At 39.1% G+C, this 12,985-nt stretch overlaps 1 long non-coding RNA gene across 1 annotated transcript in view; it reads left to right on the top strand.

Annotated features, from left to right (window-relative positions):
• The first annotated feature begins 2,209 nt into the window (after window positions 1–2,209).
• Window positions 2,210–12,985, top strand: part of LOC108428929 — a 29,898-nt gene continuing 19,122 nt past the window's right edge. The window contains exon 1 of the long non-coding RNA XR_001857966.2: window positions 2,210–2,306. This is a non-coding gene — a long non-coding RNA (uncharacterized LOC108428929). The remainder of the gene's footprint in view (window positions 2,307–12,985) is intronic.

Raw genomic sequence — 12,985 nt, 5'->3', positions numbered from 1 at the left:
AAGCCGTTCTAATCAGATGATAATGAAACACAAGTGAAACCACTTAGTATTCTGGAGACTGTGATCTCAGATAGGTGTGCGAGCATCACAAGTCACAAGTCATGTGATTCCCCATTGTATTGTGGGCAATGGAGTTCCTCCCGGATTCCAAGTCAGAGGGATGTTGTGCTGTCACATGATCTCCCAGAGGAGTCTGGGAAATTAAGTCTGTGTCAGTCAGAGAGTTCGCCAGATGTGTGACAGAACCCCCCCCTCAAAGAGTCCGGGTGGGCCTCGGCACGAGGACGACCAGGACAGCCCCCGCGCTCACCACCAGATCTTCCGAGGTGCTGGACCAACAGATCATCCTCCTGAGAATTCCGCATGCAGGCTGGTAGAGAGTTGGTCAGCCTCTTACATGGGCGTCCCCTGGGGCGAGGAGGTGACTTCTCCGGCTAAATCTACAATTAGCTCTGGATCCAGTACATCTTTAGCCGACACCCAACATTGTTCCTCTGGGCCATATCCCTCTCAATCCACCAGATCCTGAAGAAGCCTGCTGTGTCTGGAGTCCAGCAACCTACGGACCGCATAAACTGGGGCCCCATCTGTCTCCTCCGGTGGTGGTGGCTTGACGTCCGGTATGGCCTCATCCAAGGGTCCCGCTACTACAGGTTTAAGAAGAGAGACATGGTGTGAGCGTGATGCTCGAAAACGTGGGGTTAAGTCTAATTTATACATTACATCATGGCCCATACCTGGGATGTGAATTGTGGTCCCGTGTCGGATAGGATGTCTTCTGGTATTCCGAATGTACGAAATACGTGTTGAAATAATGTGTTGTGCTGTCTGAAAAGCACTGGGGATGGTGGTGAAAGGTCCAAATCGAACTCCCCTCAAGAATCTGCCGACCACAGTTAGAATAGTTGTGTACCCTTGTGATTTGGGTAAGTGTGGTAAAGTCAATGGTGATGTGGGACCAGGGCCTGTTAGGTACAGGAAAGGGCATTAATTTCCCTGCTGGTAGTGTCTTAGGTGTCTTACACTGGGAGTAAATTGAGCAAGAGGACACAAAGGAATGGAAATCCCTGATTATCAATTCCCACCAATAATGCTGGGAAAGGAGCTTGTGGGTTTTACTGGGATGTCCTGAGGTCAGAGTGGAATAGGCCCATGTTATAAGCTGGGTATCGAAAGGTTCGGATACATAGAGTCTCTCTGGGGGGCATCAGGTGGGTACTTCCAGACTGAGCAGCGTCCTTTCAATGTCTTCATCCACCTCCTATTGGATAGAGGAGATAGTAATCTCAGGGGGCAGAATACCTTCAGGGACCTTCTGGATAGTGCATCTGCCTTAGTATTATGAGAACCCGGTCTATACATGATGCTAAAATGAAAACGTGAGAAGACAAGGGACCATCTGGTTTGGCGAGCATTGAGTCTTTTCGCTGTACGAAGATACTCCAGATTCTTATGATCTGTTAAGTCTGTGAAAGGATGATTGGCTTCTTCCAGCCAATTTCCAGCTACTTCCAGCCATTCCTCCAAGGCTTACTTCACAGCGTGTAGTTCTCTGTCTCTGAGAGATAAGTTCTCTCGGCTGATGACAACTTACGTGAATAAAAGGCAATGGTGTATATTTTTTTGAGGGGACCCCAATTGTTGAGACAAAACAGCTCCAACTCCGGTTTCTGAAGTGGCAACCTTAACTACAAAGGGCTGTGCAGGATCGGGGTGTTTCAAAATGGGCACTGTTGTGAATGCTACCTTGAGACCTTTGAAGGCCTTTTCTGCCTGTGGGGTCCATGTGATATTAGGGGCACTGCGATGCTAGTAAAGTTTCTGATAAATCTACTATAAAAATGAGCAAACCCCAATAATCTCGGAAGTTCTTTGACCCCAAGAAGGATACTGGCTACAGATAGATCTTGCATTTTTCACCCTTTAAAAACAAACTATTGTCTATTTGGAGGACAGATCTGGAGGACAGACCTGAACAGTGAAGCAAGAAACCACAACATTTTCAGGGTCTCCTCCGAATTTATCAGGCTAACCCAGGAATACTGTCATGGAGGTCTTGTCTGTCGTGGTTGAGAGCACCAGGCCTGTTGCAGGTTCCATAAAGCTCATAGTCTATATTTGTCCGTCAGTCCCTTCACATTGGCGACCAGCTGGGCCACTTGAGCTTGTTGTTTTGCCTGTTGGTGAGTGAGTGACTCAAAGGGAATGAGTCACTCCAGACAGAATCTGCTGGTGTCGACCAAGGAGTTGCCCTTGTTCGGTCAGATCCTTCTGAAAGGCTTCCGGATCCACCATCTGCATGTTAGGTGAGGTATTCTGTAACAGATGTAAAAGATGCATGACATGTTGAGACTTGTAAAACTATTTCTAATCTCTGAATTGTTCTAAGTGTCAGTACAAAATTCATAAGGTAATTCTGAATAAAGTTCATTGAAATATTCTAAATATTGTTCTTGAGTGCCTGTACACATACGATTTGAATTTTTCTAAGGTCTAAGACAAGGAAACTTAAATTTAGTGAGAGGATGCAACAGTTTTTTAATGTCTATTTTTTTTTATAAAACAAACATGTTCAAGCTAAATTGAGAGACAGCAGTCAGTGCCACCTCTGGCGCTCTGCTGGCTATACAGAACATATTCTAAATTCAGAAGCACTGTGCTACCCACCACAGGGACCAATTTGAAGCCTCCCTCATACCTTGCCACTGCATGCCACACATACACAAACTCTGCAGCTCATCTCTGACAGGTGGGACTCTGACTGTTGGCTCTTTCAGTGGGCCTCTCTAGGGACCATCTCTTGTGTCTCCCCCACACCTCACACACTCAGTCACTATGCGATTATGACAGGCTCAGACACTGTGGTTTAGCTTTGGAAAAAACTGACCTTGGTTAGTTAAGACTCTGCATTGGGGTTCAAACATCATCTTCCAAATCTAAACTGATCTGTTTACGCCATTGTTTATAGGTACTGAGTTTCAAGCACAGACAGCCTGTTTACATCCATTTTAGAGAAATTAGTGTAGCCAAAGAAATAAGGAGTACAGTCATTACTGGGTCAAAAACAGTGATATTTTCTCTCCTTGTTATTCACTTTTCTGTTTGCACCGTAAACAATAGAGAATAACTGTGCAGAAGATTCTTAATCACCATATGACCAGAGTAAAATCCACCGTCCTGTAATTTTAGTTTTAATTTTTGTGTCTACAGTTGGTTGAGGGCTGTAATTAAGGAAGAACTAAACTGGCGTAGGCTATACATTTGTGAGTTCAGTAAATATAAAAAAAACATACATAAGTAAAAAAAAAAAAAAAAGCTGTAGTAAGATAAAGAAAGAAGTGAGGAACAGAAGAACAGTGGCTTTATATTGATAAATAGACTTATCAGTTAATTGGCCAGGTGTGTTTAGCTCATGATCCTCTTTCAATACAAACAGAGGCTTAGCTGGTAAGTTTAGGGGGGAAATGGTGTAAGTAACAAACATAAAACAAGGCCCATTTCCTGTAAGTTTAAACGGTATCTGTGCAAGTGTTTAGCATTTACAAGCTGATGATGTATAAACCTGCATACATTTAGAGGAAAAAGGCTGGTATAGTAGCCAGTCTTGTTTTTATGACACGAAAAAAAGAAATGTTAAAAGGGGCTTTTTGCCCTGATAGCTGTGCAAGATGCTCCTGTTTTAAGATTTTCTTTGCATTTAATTTGTCTTTGCATTTAGTTTCACTACTTAATATATATAAATATATAATGTTTATATAAAATATATAAATTATATGTCAAATACTTTTTTCCAAAATTGTGTTCAAATTCACTCTAAAGATATTGTTTTAAAATAAAATTAAGGCCTCTATAAATTTGTTTCTTAATGATTCCACTTTATTTTAATAAGCTATTTCAAAAGACAAATGAAAACAAAATGTAAGCACTTCAGTTATTAAATTATATAATTGTATTGTTACTATTACATTAATACTATGTAAATTCATTTAATTGGCCTTATTAGTATTATTATCACTATTTTTATTATTGTTATTATAACAAGATTAGCATTCAATACTTTATTGGTAAGCGCATATAATTACTTACAAAACAACAACTCCTTGTGTTGCTCTTATACGAACTCATACTCATCTGCTGAAAGCTTAAAATGTTAAAACGTTGTCTTTGTACACAGCTGATATATTTAATGCTAATGCTAGCTGGTCTGTAAAACTCAAGTGAACATTTTTGTGTGTTTCTGATGAAAAATCTGAACAGTATGTTTGTGGCAGCATGGTAAACGAGAACATTTGTCCTTTATCTGAGGGGGCTTTTTACCATAAATATAAAAAAAAGACAAAAAACAATATTGGTCTCTCTATACCCCCCTCCCAGTTAACTTCAGTTAAATTAGTATTACTTAATAACTGAATAATGACAACATAATAGATCAACTGACCCTAAAAAATGTCATTAGATTAAGTGCCATCACTTTATCAGGACAGAAAATAAGGGGAGGAGGGCATCTTCCCTTGGGGTGGGACTTCTTCTCCCAAGTTACTCTGCAACAAACCATAATGATAGTTTTGTTGTTAAACTGAAAGAATTTATTTAGGCCTTAGACCATGTAAGAATATAGACTATAAATACTTGTACATTAATTGAAGAGGCATGATCTAGAACAATGGTACTGACATTGACTCGAATAAGAATATATTACACTACTGACAAAGGTCAGTTGTATTTCATGTGGTGTAGTCTGCTTCTTAAATCATTAACAACCACATTAAAACCCCCAGGATCATGGGGACTTCATCCTATGTACTGTGGACTATGGCCTGTGAAAAAGCACAGTGAGGACCGCAACCAGCCATGCACAGATCTAAATACATCATGTTTTTCCTCTAAATATGTTGTATCTAGTCTATTAATGGCTTATTTGGTTATTGTCAGTAACTGAACTATTTCTTACTTACATCTGACTAGCAGATCATCATTACAAAAAAATCTAAATACTATATAAGTAATATCTTTACTCACTTAGAACTTTGAAGTAAAAGTGTAAACAATGAAGCCAATTGTCTAAAAAAATATTAATATTCAAATACAAAGAATTACTGTGGTACTATATAACTTTATAACAGGTTATTTCTTTATTAATGACTCTACAGGTTAATAGGAAGCATAGGCTACAGGCCATTTGTTATTCACAGCAATGACAACTCAGTCTTGGGTATTATTTATAATTCAGTCCACCGCTCCTGAAAAGATGAAGTGAAGTGTGATTAGTGACCCTGAAATGGCTATAGACCAGTGAAGTGTGGTGATCCATAATGGTACTCAGTAAAATAGCTCCACACGGGAGTCTTGGGCAGATCTCTGTTTAATTGGTTCGGTTCCAGTAATGCCAGGTACTTACTGTCATTTGCACTGTGATGAAATAGCTTGTACAAGAAATTGTATCTGGGAAGCACTTGGAATATATCTGCTAAAACTAATAGCTTTACATCACATTAGACCTAGACTTACTTACATGCCTGTTTAAAACTGATATGTTAATTTGACATTATGATCAAATTTATATGCTGAAAAGAATCCAAATTATATAAATTATAAGTCAAGCATTTTAAAGGGTTACTCGAATTTGGAAGTCCTGCATTATGTCTTTCTCAGTCCAAGAAGCTGGCCTTTTGTGTTTCAGTGTTTTTTTTCTTCTTCAAGAGTGGTATTTATGCAGGCTTTATTTGGATTGGAGCCTATTTCCTATCAGTCCCTTTTCCTCCTGTATGTAAATTGTATTGTGCAAATGAGCTGACCTTTGTGGCCTGTCTTTACTGATGTCCTGATTTTGCCCCTCTGGCAACCTCCCATCATATATGAACACCATGCTATTGAACTTTCTGAGCAAAAGACACCACACCATATTTGAATAGTTCTTAACTATTGCCCACAGAGTTAACAGCATATGTTAATTTTCTTTAAATAAAATCTCCTCCAGTATTTCATTGTGATTTGATTTCCAGTCTAAATTTCAGTCAAAATTTAGTTTGTGTGTTTCAGTAGATTGTTCTACACCACAGGTGCAACTTACAAAGAGTTGTATTTGTTCATAGCACATTTCATAGGTTATTTTTCATAGGTGCACTGTTTGTGTTCAGTCTTGTGTACAGCTTGTGTACAGCTGTAGTCTGAGTGCTTACAGTGCCTGTTCATCCATTCACTCCCTCACTATATGACTTTCAGAAGATCACCAGCCTCTGGCCCCTTAGAGTCACCGAAGGGGAGGTGGCTTCAATTACTTTGGGATCAGATTCTAATTTATGAAAGCACTGTTTTCTGTGTGTGTGTGTGTGTGTGTGTGTGTGTGTGTGTGTGTGTGTGTGCGTGTGCGTGTGGAATAGGCCGATAAATCAGAGACTTTGGGGAAAGAGGCTCTTAATTGAATAACAGCTCAGAGAACTGGAACGACGCTAGAAACTTCTACAGACTGAAAATTATTGGTGGTCATGTATGAAGCAAAATAGAGGAGGTGGAGGAGGAGGAGGAGGAGGAGGAGGAGGGTGTAAATCTGAACCTTCCTTAGGGGACAGATGCCTCTGCAGTAGAGCATACAAAGGATGTAAAGTATGTTTGCAAAATGCTGCACTTGTGAATTTTGTTGAAAATATATGTATATAAGAAGTTATTGGTTGTCAAGAATCTGAATCTGAATATTTATTTGCCAAAAAAAATTATATGGCCTGGTGGAAATTCCCACTTGGAAATTACACAGATGGCTGACTTTAATAACCTCATCTAAAATTCATTTAACTTTTAGCACTGTATTACTTTATTACTCTATTACAGATTCTGATTCTTGACAACAAAACAATCTTCAACACATCTACGTATATGTTCAGTAAAATTGAACATAACACAGATATAATTAAAATGTAAATATTTTTGTTGCTCCCCTCCTCAGTTCTAAAAAAACTTGGTTTAAATGAGGGCAAAAAACATTTCTCTGTCTTTGCACTAGCTCCTCTGTCATATTAAGCTTGAAAATGTCTTTTGAAGTGTTTGCACTGATTTTAATGTTACTGTAAAAAGCCTTCACCAAGAGATCATGTAGATTTCAGACAATCAGTACATATCACTCTATCTGAGGCTGAGGCTAACATTAGTTCAAATTTCCTTATTGTCTGTGAGATCCTGCCAGATACAAAGCTTGTAACTCTCACATTTACTTACTCACATTTAGCAGCTTAAAGTTTCTCCACCAGGGACAAGTTTTAGCGCTCAAGTAACCTCTGTGTGCATCACTGAGAGGGAGCAAACTGGCTTGCTGGCATGGAACAATCAGGACTGCACATTTGTAGTAACAAATTTCAAAATAGAGAGCAGCTGCTTTTACCAAAAGGAGTTGCATTACTGAATATTATTTAACATGTAGTTTCATTTAATCATATTATTCTGTGAAAAATTAGAGATTAAAGATAGCAAAGGCAGTAGGTCTAAGCTGTGATGAAGTGGTTTATATGAGTTGATAATCCTGATTTTTAGCAAAAAAAAGTAATTATTTTGATTTTTGGATTTACGGTGAAAATTTTGTTCGCAATTAATGCCCGAAAGTGTTTATGTCTATAACCTGAAGTTACATCCTGGGATATTAGTCAGGATATTAGTTTTGGAAAGGCTTAGGCTTTGGAATAGCTTGAGCATTAAGACCAGATTAAACAGTAGTTTGCAATGAGGGTTAGTGCATAATTAAATAAATAAAAGTATTTAAAAAGGTAGAATACAAATAAAGTGCAAACTTATAAAAAAAATCTAAAAACGTATCAAAGATAGGTTCATTTATGCTTCCTCATCTGCATTTACTTCATTTAACATTGCAGTTGAGCTGAACTTTCAAGGTATTATTTCATTGGCATAAAGTCTCACACATAGTTGGAAACTATGAATTGATTAAAATGTGTCTTTTTTACAGTAACATGCCAAGAATATATATGTAACTTTTTTAAGGTAAAAGAAACTATTTGCATAAAAATTCAAATCATTATGGAAAAATGGAAGTCGCGCTGCATAGTATTCTCATTATATTAATAATTCAGTGTTTCAAACATGAGATGTCCCCAACCGCCAGTGCTCTAAAGGCTGGAACAAAGCAAAGAGAATGGCAGGACTGGAGCTTTACACAACACCCAATTTACTCGATTTAGGTGACTAAAAGAAAACACCAGGCATCAACCAAACCGAAGACCCAATTTTCAGTGTATAATACGGTTCTATAGCCAGTGGATATAGAAGTTTTTCACAACACTAAAGTCAATTTCCATAACTAATATATGGAAAATACTTTCTGAATCTTGTTTCCTCTTTAGCTCAAGTCATGCCATTTTCAGTGCCACCATTTTCCACCTGTATTTACAGAGCAGTGTCTGGCACTCCAGTGGACTTATTGGCCACAAAATCCTACAGAAATCATGAAACTCCATGAGTTTCAGATGGACAGTGTGTTATCTCATGGACAGACAATGTTATATTCTGTAAAGTTTTTTTGCTGCTCAGAGGAATTCATGCTTCTTCATTAATGGCAGATTGCCCAGGTTCTTGTACAGTAAAGCATCTGGAGACCATTAAACTTGCAGCACCATGTTTGCCTGTTGGTTCTGATGAATCCAGGGCGTTTTGAAGTCTTTGTAAGCTTTTTCATGGTAGTAGGCATTACATTTTTGCCAAGATCTTCAGAGATTTCTGCGGACTATGTCAAATTTATGAAAACTTTTAGCTCATTACTTGTGGCATTTAAAAAGTCCATTTTTGAGCCAGTTTTAAATTTGACTGCTAGTTGCTCTTTCTTTGCTTAAAAGGCTGACATACTGATTGGAAGATTAACTTGGGTGTAATCAAAGTTGCAGTCATACCATTCTCTTTGCTTTGTTCTAACCTTTAAAGCTCTAGCAGTTATGTGACTTCTTGGGGAGATGTCATGTTTGAAACATTGGATTATTATTATGCATTGAAAATAATATCCAATGCAAGTCTACTCATTTTTAGTTTTCTGGAAAACTCTTCCTGGTGTATTTCTTCTCTGAATGTTAGTGATGTTTCTGAAAGATTAATTGAATGTTAAATATTGTGTTTAACCCCTTACATGCCCAAGACCTGTCAACTGTTTCAGTATTCTATTATTTAGTCTTAAAAACCAAAGAATAATTGCCAGATGTTTTCTATGTAGTTACTAAATAATGAACCTTAGAATGTGATTTGCCTGGGAATTAGGATGGAAATCAGCCTACAGTTTTGCACTTTTAAAGCCAATTTCACTATTCATAGTTGATATAATGAAAACACTTATAACCATCTAAATAACATATTGACATGCCTTGAAGAGCTTGGACCATTTCAGGGAGAGGGAGAAGAGGGAGGAACCTATCAGGATCCCATAAAGACCGTCTCAACATGATCTAAAAATGGGTCACTTATGAAGACAGTGCACTGTTACTGCAAACTGTAATAGATTGGGATCTGACTCACTGGTTTCTTGGTGTTTCCTTTATGGCTTCATCTGTGCTGTGATTTCCCAGAAACCCAGGCTGGGCCCTGGAGCCTTGGCCTAGGTCTGTAATTACGAGAGTTTGGTTAGCCACACACCATCCGTCACTGCCACGACTCTTCACAAACCTATCATTTACTGCAAGTCCTTTATGCCGGCCTAGCAACCGCAGCTCAGCAGCAGAGGGGGCACAGATGTCAGGGTTGGTTTGGGCAAGGCCCCTGGTGATGGTGCTCCAATCAGAGTGGAACATACAGTGGCCCTGGAGAAGCTCCTGCTGGCTGCTAGCCTACTGAAGCACAAGCTTCCCCTGAACCTGTGGAAAAAATAAACAAGCGTCGGACCGCATGATTCCACTGGAGAGCATGGTTCAGAACTAGAGGCAGTAAGTAGCAGTGATTTTTCAGCAGAGTGAGAGCACCTGTAAATCAGCAAAACATACATTAGTAAGTGTGGCTAGGCATGAGCTTGAGGTAAGGTTGTTCTCTTCACTGGTAGGAACAGAATTGTGATTTCTTTCAAAATATTGCAGATTTAGCCAGGGGTAAATAGCCAGAGATAAGCAGGATGTGTGGTTAAGCTGTTAGGTCATAGTAAACTGGATTGTCCAAGTTTTCTTTAAAATGTATATGCCATCTTCATTATTTTTGTGTTTGCTGTATTGGGTAAATGTAAAAGAGTTTACCAGCCTATAAAAATCCTTTTTTTAATAAAATAAGACAGTGTATTCCATGCCAGAGGCCTTGATTCATTTTCCTGGATCCTGTATGCTTCTCTTGCATTTTGTGCCAACACGAAGATCCACAGGGAAGAATATTAAGGCCATGTTTATCATGGTGAGAAATATACTGGTGAGAAATGAGAAAAAGTACTAACCACTCAAATTAGCAAGGGACTTGCATGAGGAATATAAGGGTAATTCAAATTTAAATGATTAAAATAAATACAATTCTGAACTAGACACTAAAAACCCCAAACATCAACAATTATAAAGGACCTGTAACAGAATGCTGCTCTGCATTAAACGCACTTCATACACACTTCCTTTTTTCTTTTGTGCATGTCATCTGCTGTATTACAATATCCACTGTGTATTCAAAGCGTCAAAAGAAAAGACGAACGGAACATGCCCCATGTCTCCCATGTCTCCTACTCGTGGACAGATCATTTGTTTATGTATGTGTGCATGTGTTGAGGACCAGGTGGGGGCAGTCTGTTGGCTCCAGCATCATGTCTGCGTTGAGGGACCTGCCCTGTCATCTTAGCAGATGGGTCACAAGCCGGACACGCTCTACTAACACATGGCTTCTGACAACACTTCAACCCCAGCCTGTCCCTTCACTGCTGTTCCCAGACTAACTCGTGGAAGCTGGCCATATTCGTCCAGGCCCTCCCTGGCTACTTCCAGATCAGTTGATGGAATCCTGCCATGGTCAGACCAGGGAGTAGCATCTGAGCCAGGGCCAAAGGCCTCGTGTCTCAGCCGGGCTTAGTCTCGTATTTGGAGGGGGAACGTTGTTTAAACTGTGGGCACAGAAGTGGACGAAGAGGGAAATGGGGAAAAGACGCACGTAGGAAGTATTCAGGTGTGTTATGGCGAAAATGTGACATTTTGATGGGTTTAGGAAAACTGTGAGGATAAGAGGATGCCCTAAATTGAAACAGTGTTTTCAAAGCTTGTTCTTTGCCTTTTAGGGTAAATTCTAGGTATTTTTTCATTGCTTCATTCGTTCCTCTGGCATTTCATTTAAGCAACTGGCTTTATTATCATAAAAGGTTATTTGGTGTTTTCCCAAATTGCAGATTCTTAGATCAGAGTTTTATTATTTTTCACAGTTTATCAAGTTTAATTGCGGGAATATCAGTTTAGGAATGAACTCATTAATGTGAATTGGATGTGTTAGAGAAAAGAAACGCTGAACTATTCAGGGCTGCAGCCTTTCTGTGGTGGAGATTAAAGTTTGTTGGTGTGCAAAAAGTTGCCACATGTAGCTCTGCAAGTAATACATCTATGGTAATTCCCCCAGCTCTACTCAGTTATGACCATTTACTTAACATGTTTATTATTTTGTGGTTAATATCAAAGTGTAAAAGGAGCTCTGAGACTCATTTTGAAACTTCTGGTACATAGGAAGTGATACTGAGAGAGACTGGACATTATCTGTGCCAAGAATATGGTGCCTACGCACTGACGTCACTGCTGCTGATTAGGGAACTTGGAGATGTAGGGCAAGTCTGATATGAGGGCAGATTAACCAAAATTCAAATTAGACCATATGTTTAAATAATTTCATTAGCGTCAAATCTGAAGCTCCCTTTAGGCCCTTTCATCTAATATCTACATGCCTTGAGAACAAGAGAACAAGATTCAATCCAAACAGTTAAAGACAGAATCTAAGCATTAGTAGACTACAGTAGTCAGCACATAGCAGCCACAGCTAGTGCCCAACCTCTTCTGAGGAAAACAGTAGGATAACAATCAGTGTTGCTCTTCCTTTGGCCGCTATGTAACTGCAAGGCTTGCACGCAAGCCTGCAGTCCACATCTACAGGGTATCAGATGGAAAAGCCTGATAAGGTCACATGTACCAGGCTCAAAGCTAATGTTGTCATTATGGTATGTGTGTGAGCTTTTGGTTGACTTGTACGAGGGTAAAATTAGGACAGGATTTTCACAGTTATTTTGCTTTAACATGGGTATTGCATAGTAAATGATGCACTGTTTGAGGGCCTTGCTAAGTTATATTCTGTGACTCTTGGAAATATGTTCAGTAAAACAAGATCTTTTGGCTGCATCCTGATGTCTGTACAACAATATTATGCCACTGTTGCTCAATCTTCTCACTACCCTGCTTACAATTAATGAAACTGTAAGCAAAGCACACAGCTAACAGTTTTAAAATCACTGATGCTTCTGGCTGTAACTTTGAAAAAAAAGCAGTTCACCTTCAGCCAAACCTCTGCCTGTAACCTTAGACATGGCAGTATGCCTTCAAAATCTACTCCTGACTTGTAGCTCAATGGCTGTTTTTTTTTTGACAGTCAAAATTTAAGGTCTATATACAGTAGGTCTGTTTGTAGGAATTATAGTTAAAATGAGCATCAAGTAAGTATGGTAGTATAAATTTGTATTCATGGTACATCCTTTATACGAAATGTACTCAGCCTACAACAAACTATATGTCCTTCTACAAACCTGATTTCCCCCTTCTCCCCATAGTTTACTCTGAGGCATTGAAAAGCATCAAATTACTGTAGAGCATCAAATAGCATCTAAGCCCTTACTGCACTCAAAGAGATGTTGCCCTTTAAGTCTGTTACATTCATTAACCAAAGCCACGGGAGTTACCTTTTAATGATGTGTGTATGCATCGTCAGTTACCTGCAAGCAGCAAGTTGAGACATAGTCTTAAAAACAAAAGTTCCTGAATAGTTCTAGGCTTGGACGGTTCTTCATGCCTGCACACCT

This window comes from Pygocentrus nattereri, chromosome 3, assembly GCF_015220715.1.
Source record: "Pygocentrus nattereri isolate fPygNat1 chromosome 3, fPygNat1.pri, whole genome shotgun sequence".
NCBI classification, from domain to species: Eukaryota; Metazoa; Chordata; class Actinopteri; order Characiformes; family Serrasalmidae; genus Pygocentrus; species Pygocentrus nattereri.
This window is presented reverse-complemented; position numbering and strand designations above follow the sequence as displayed.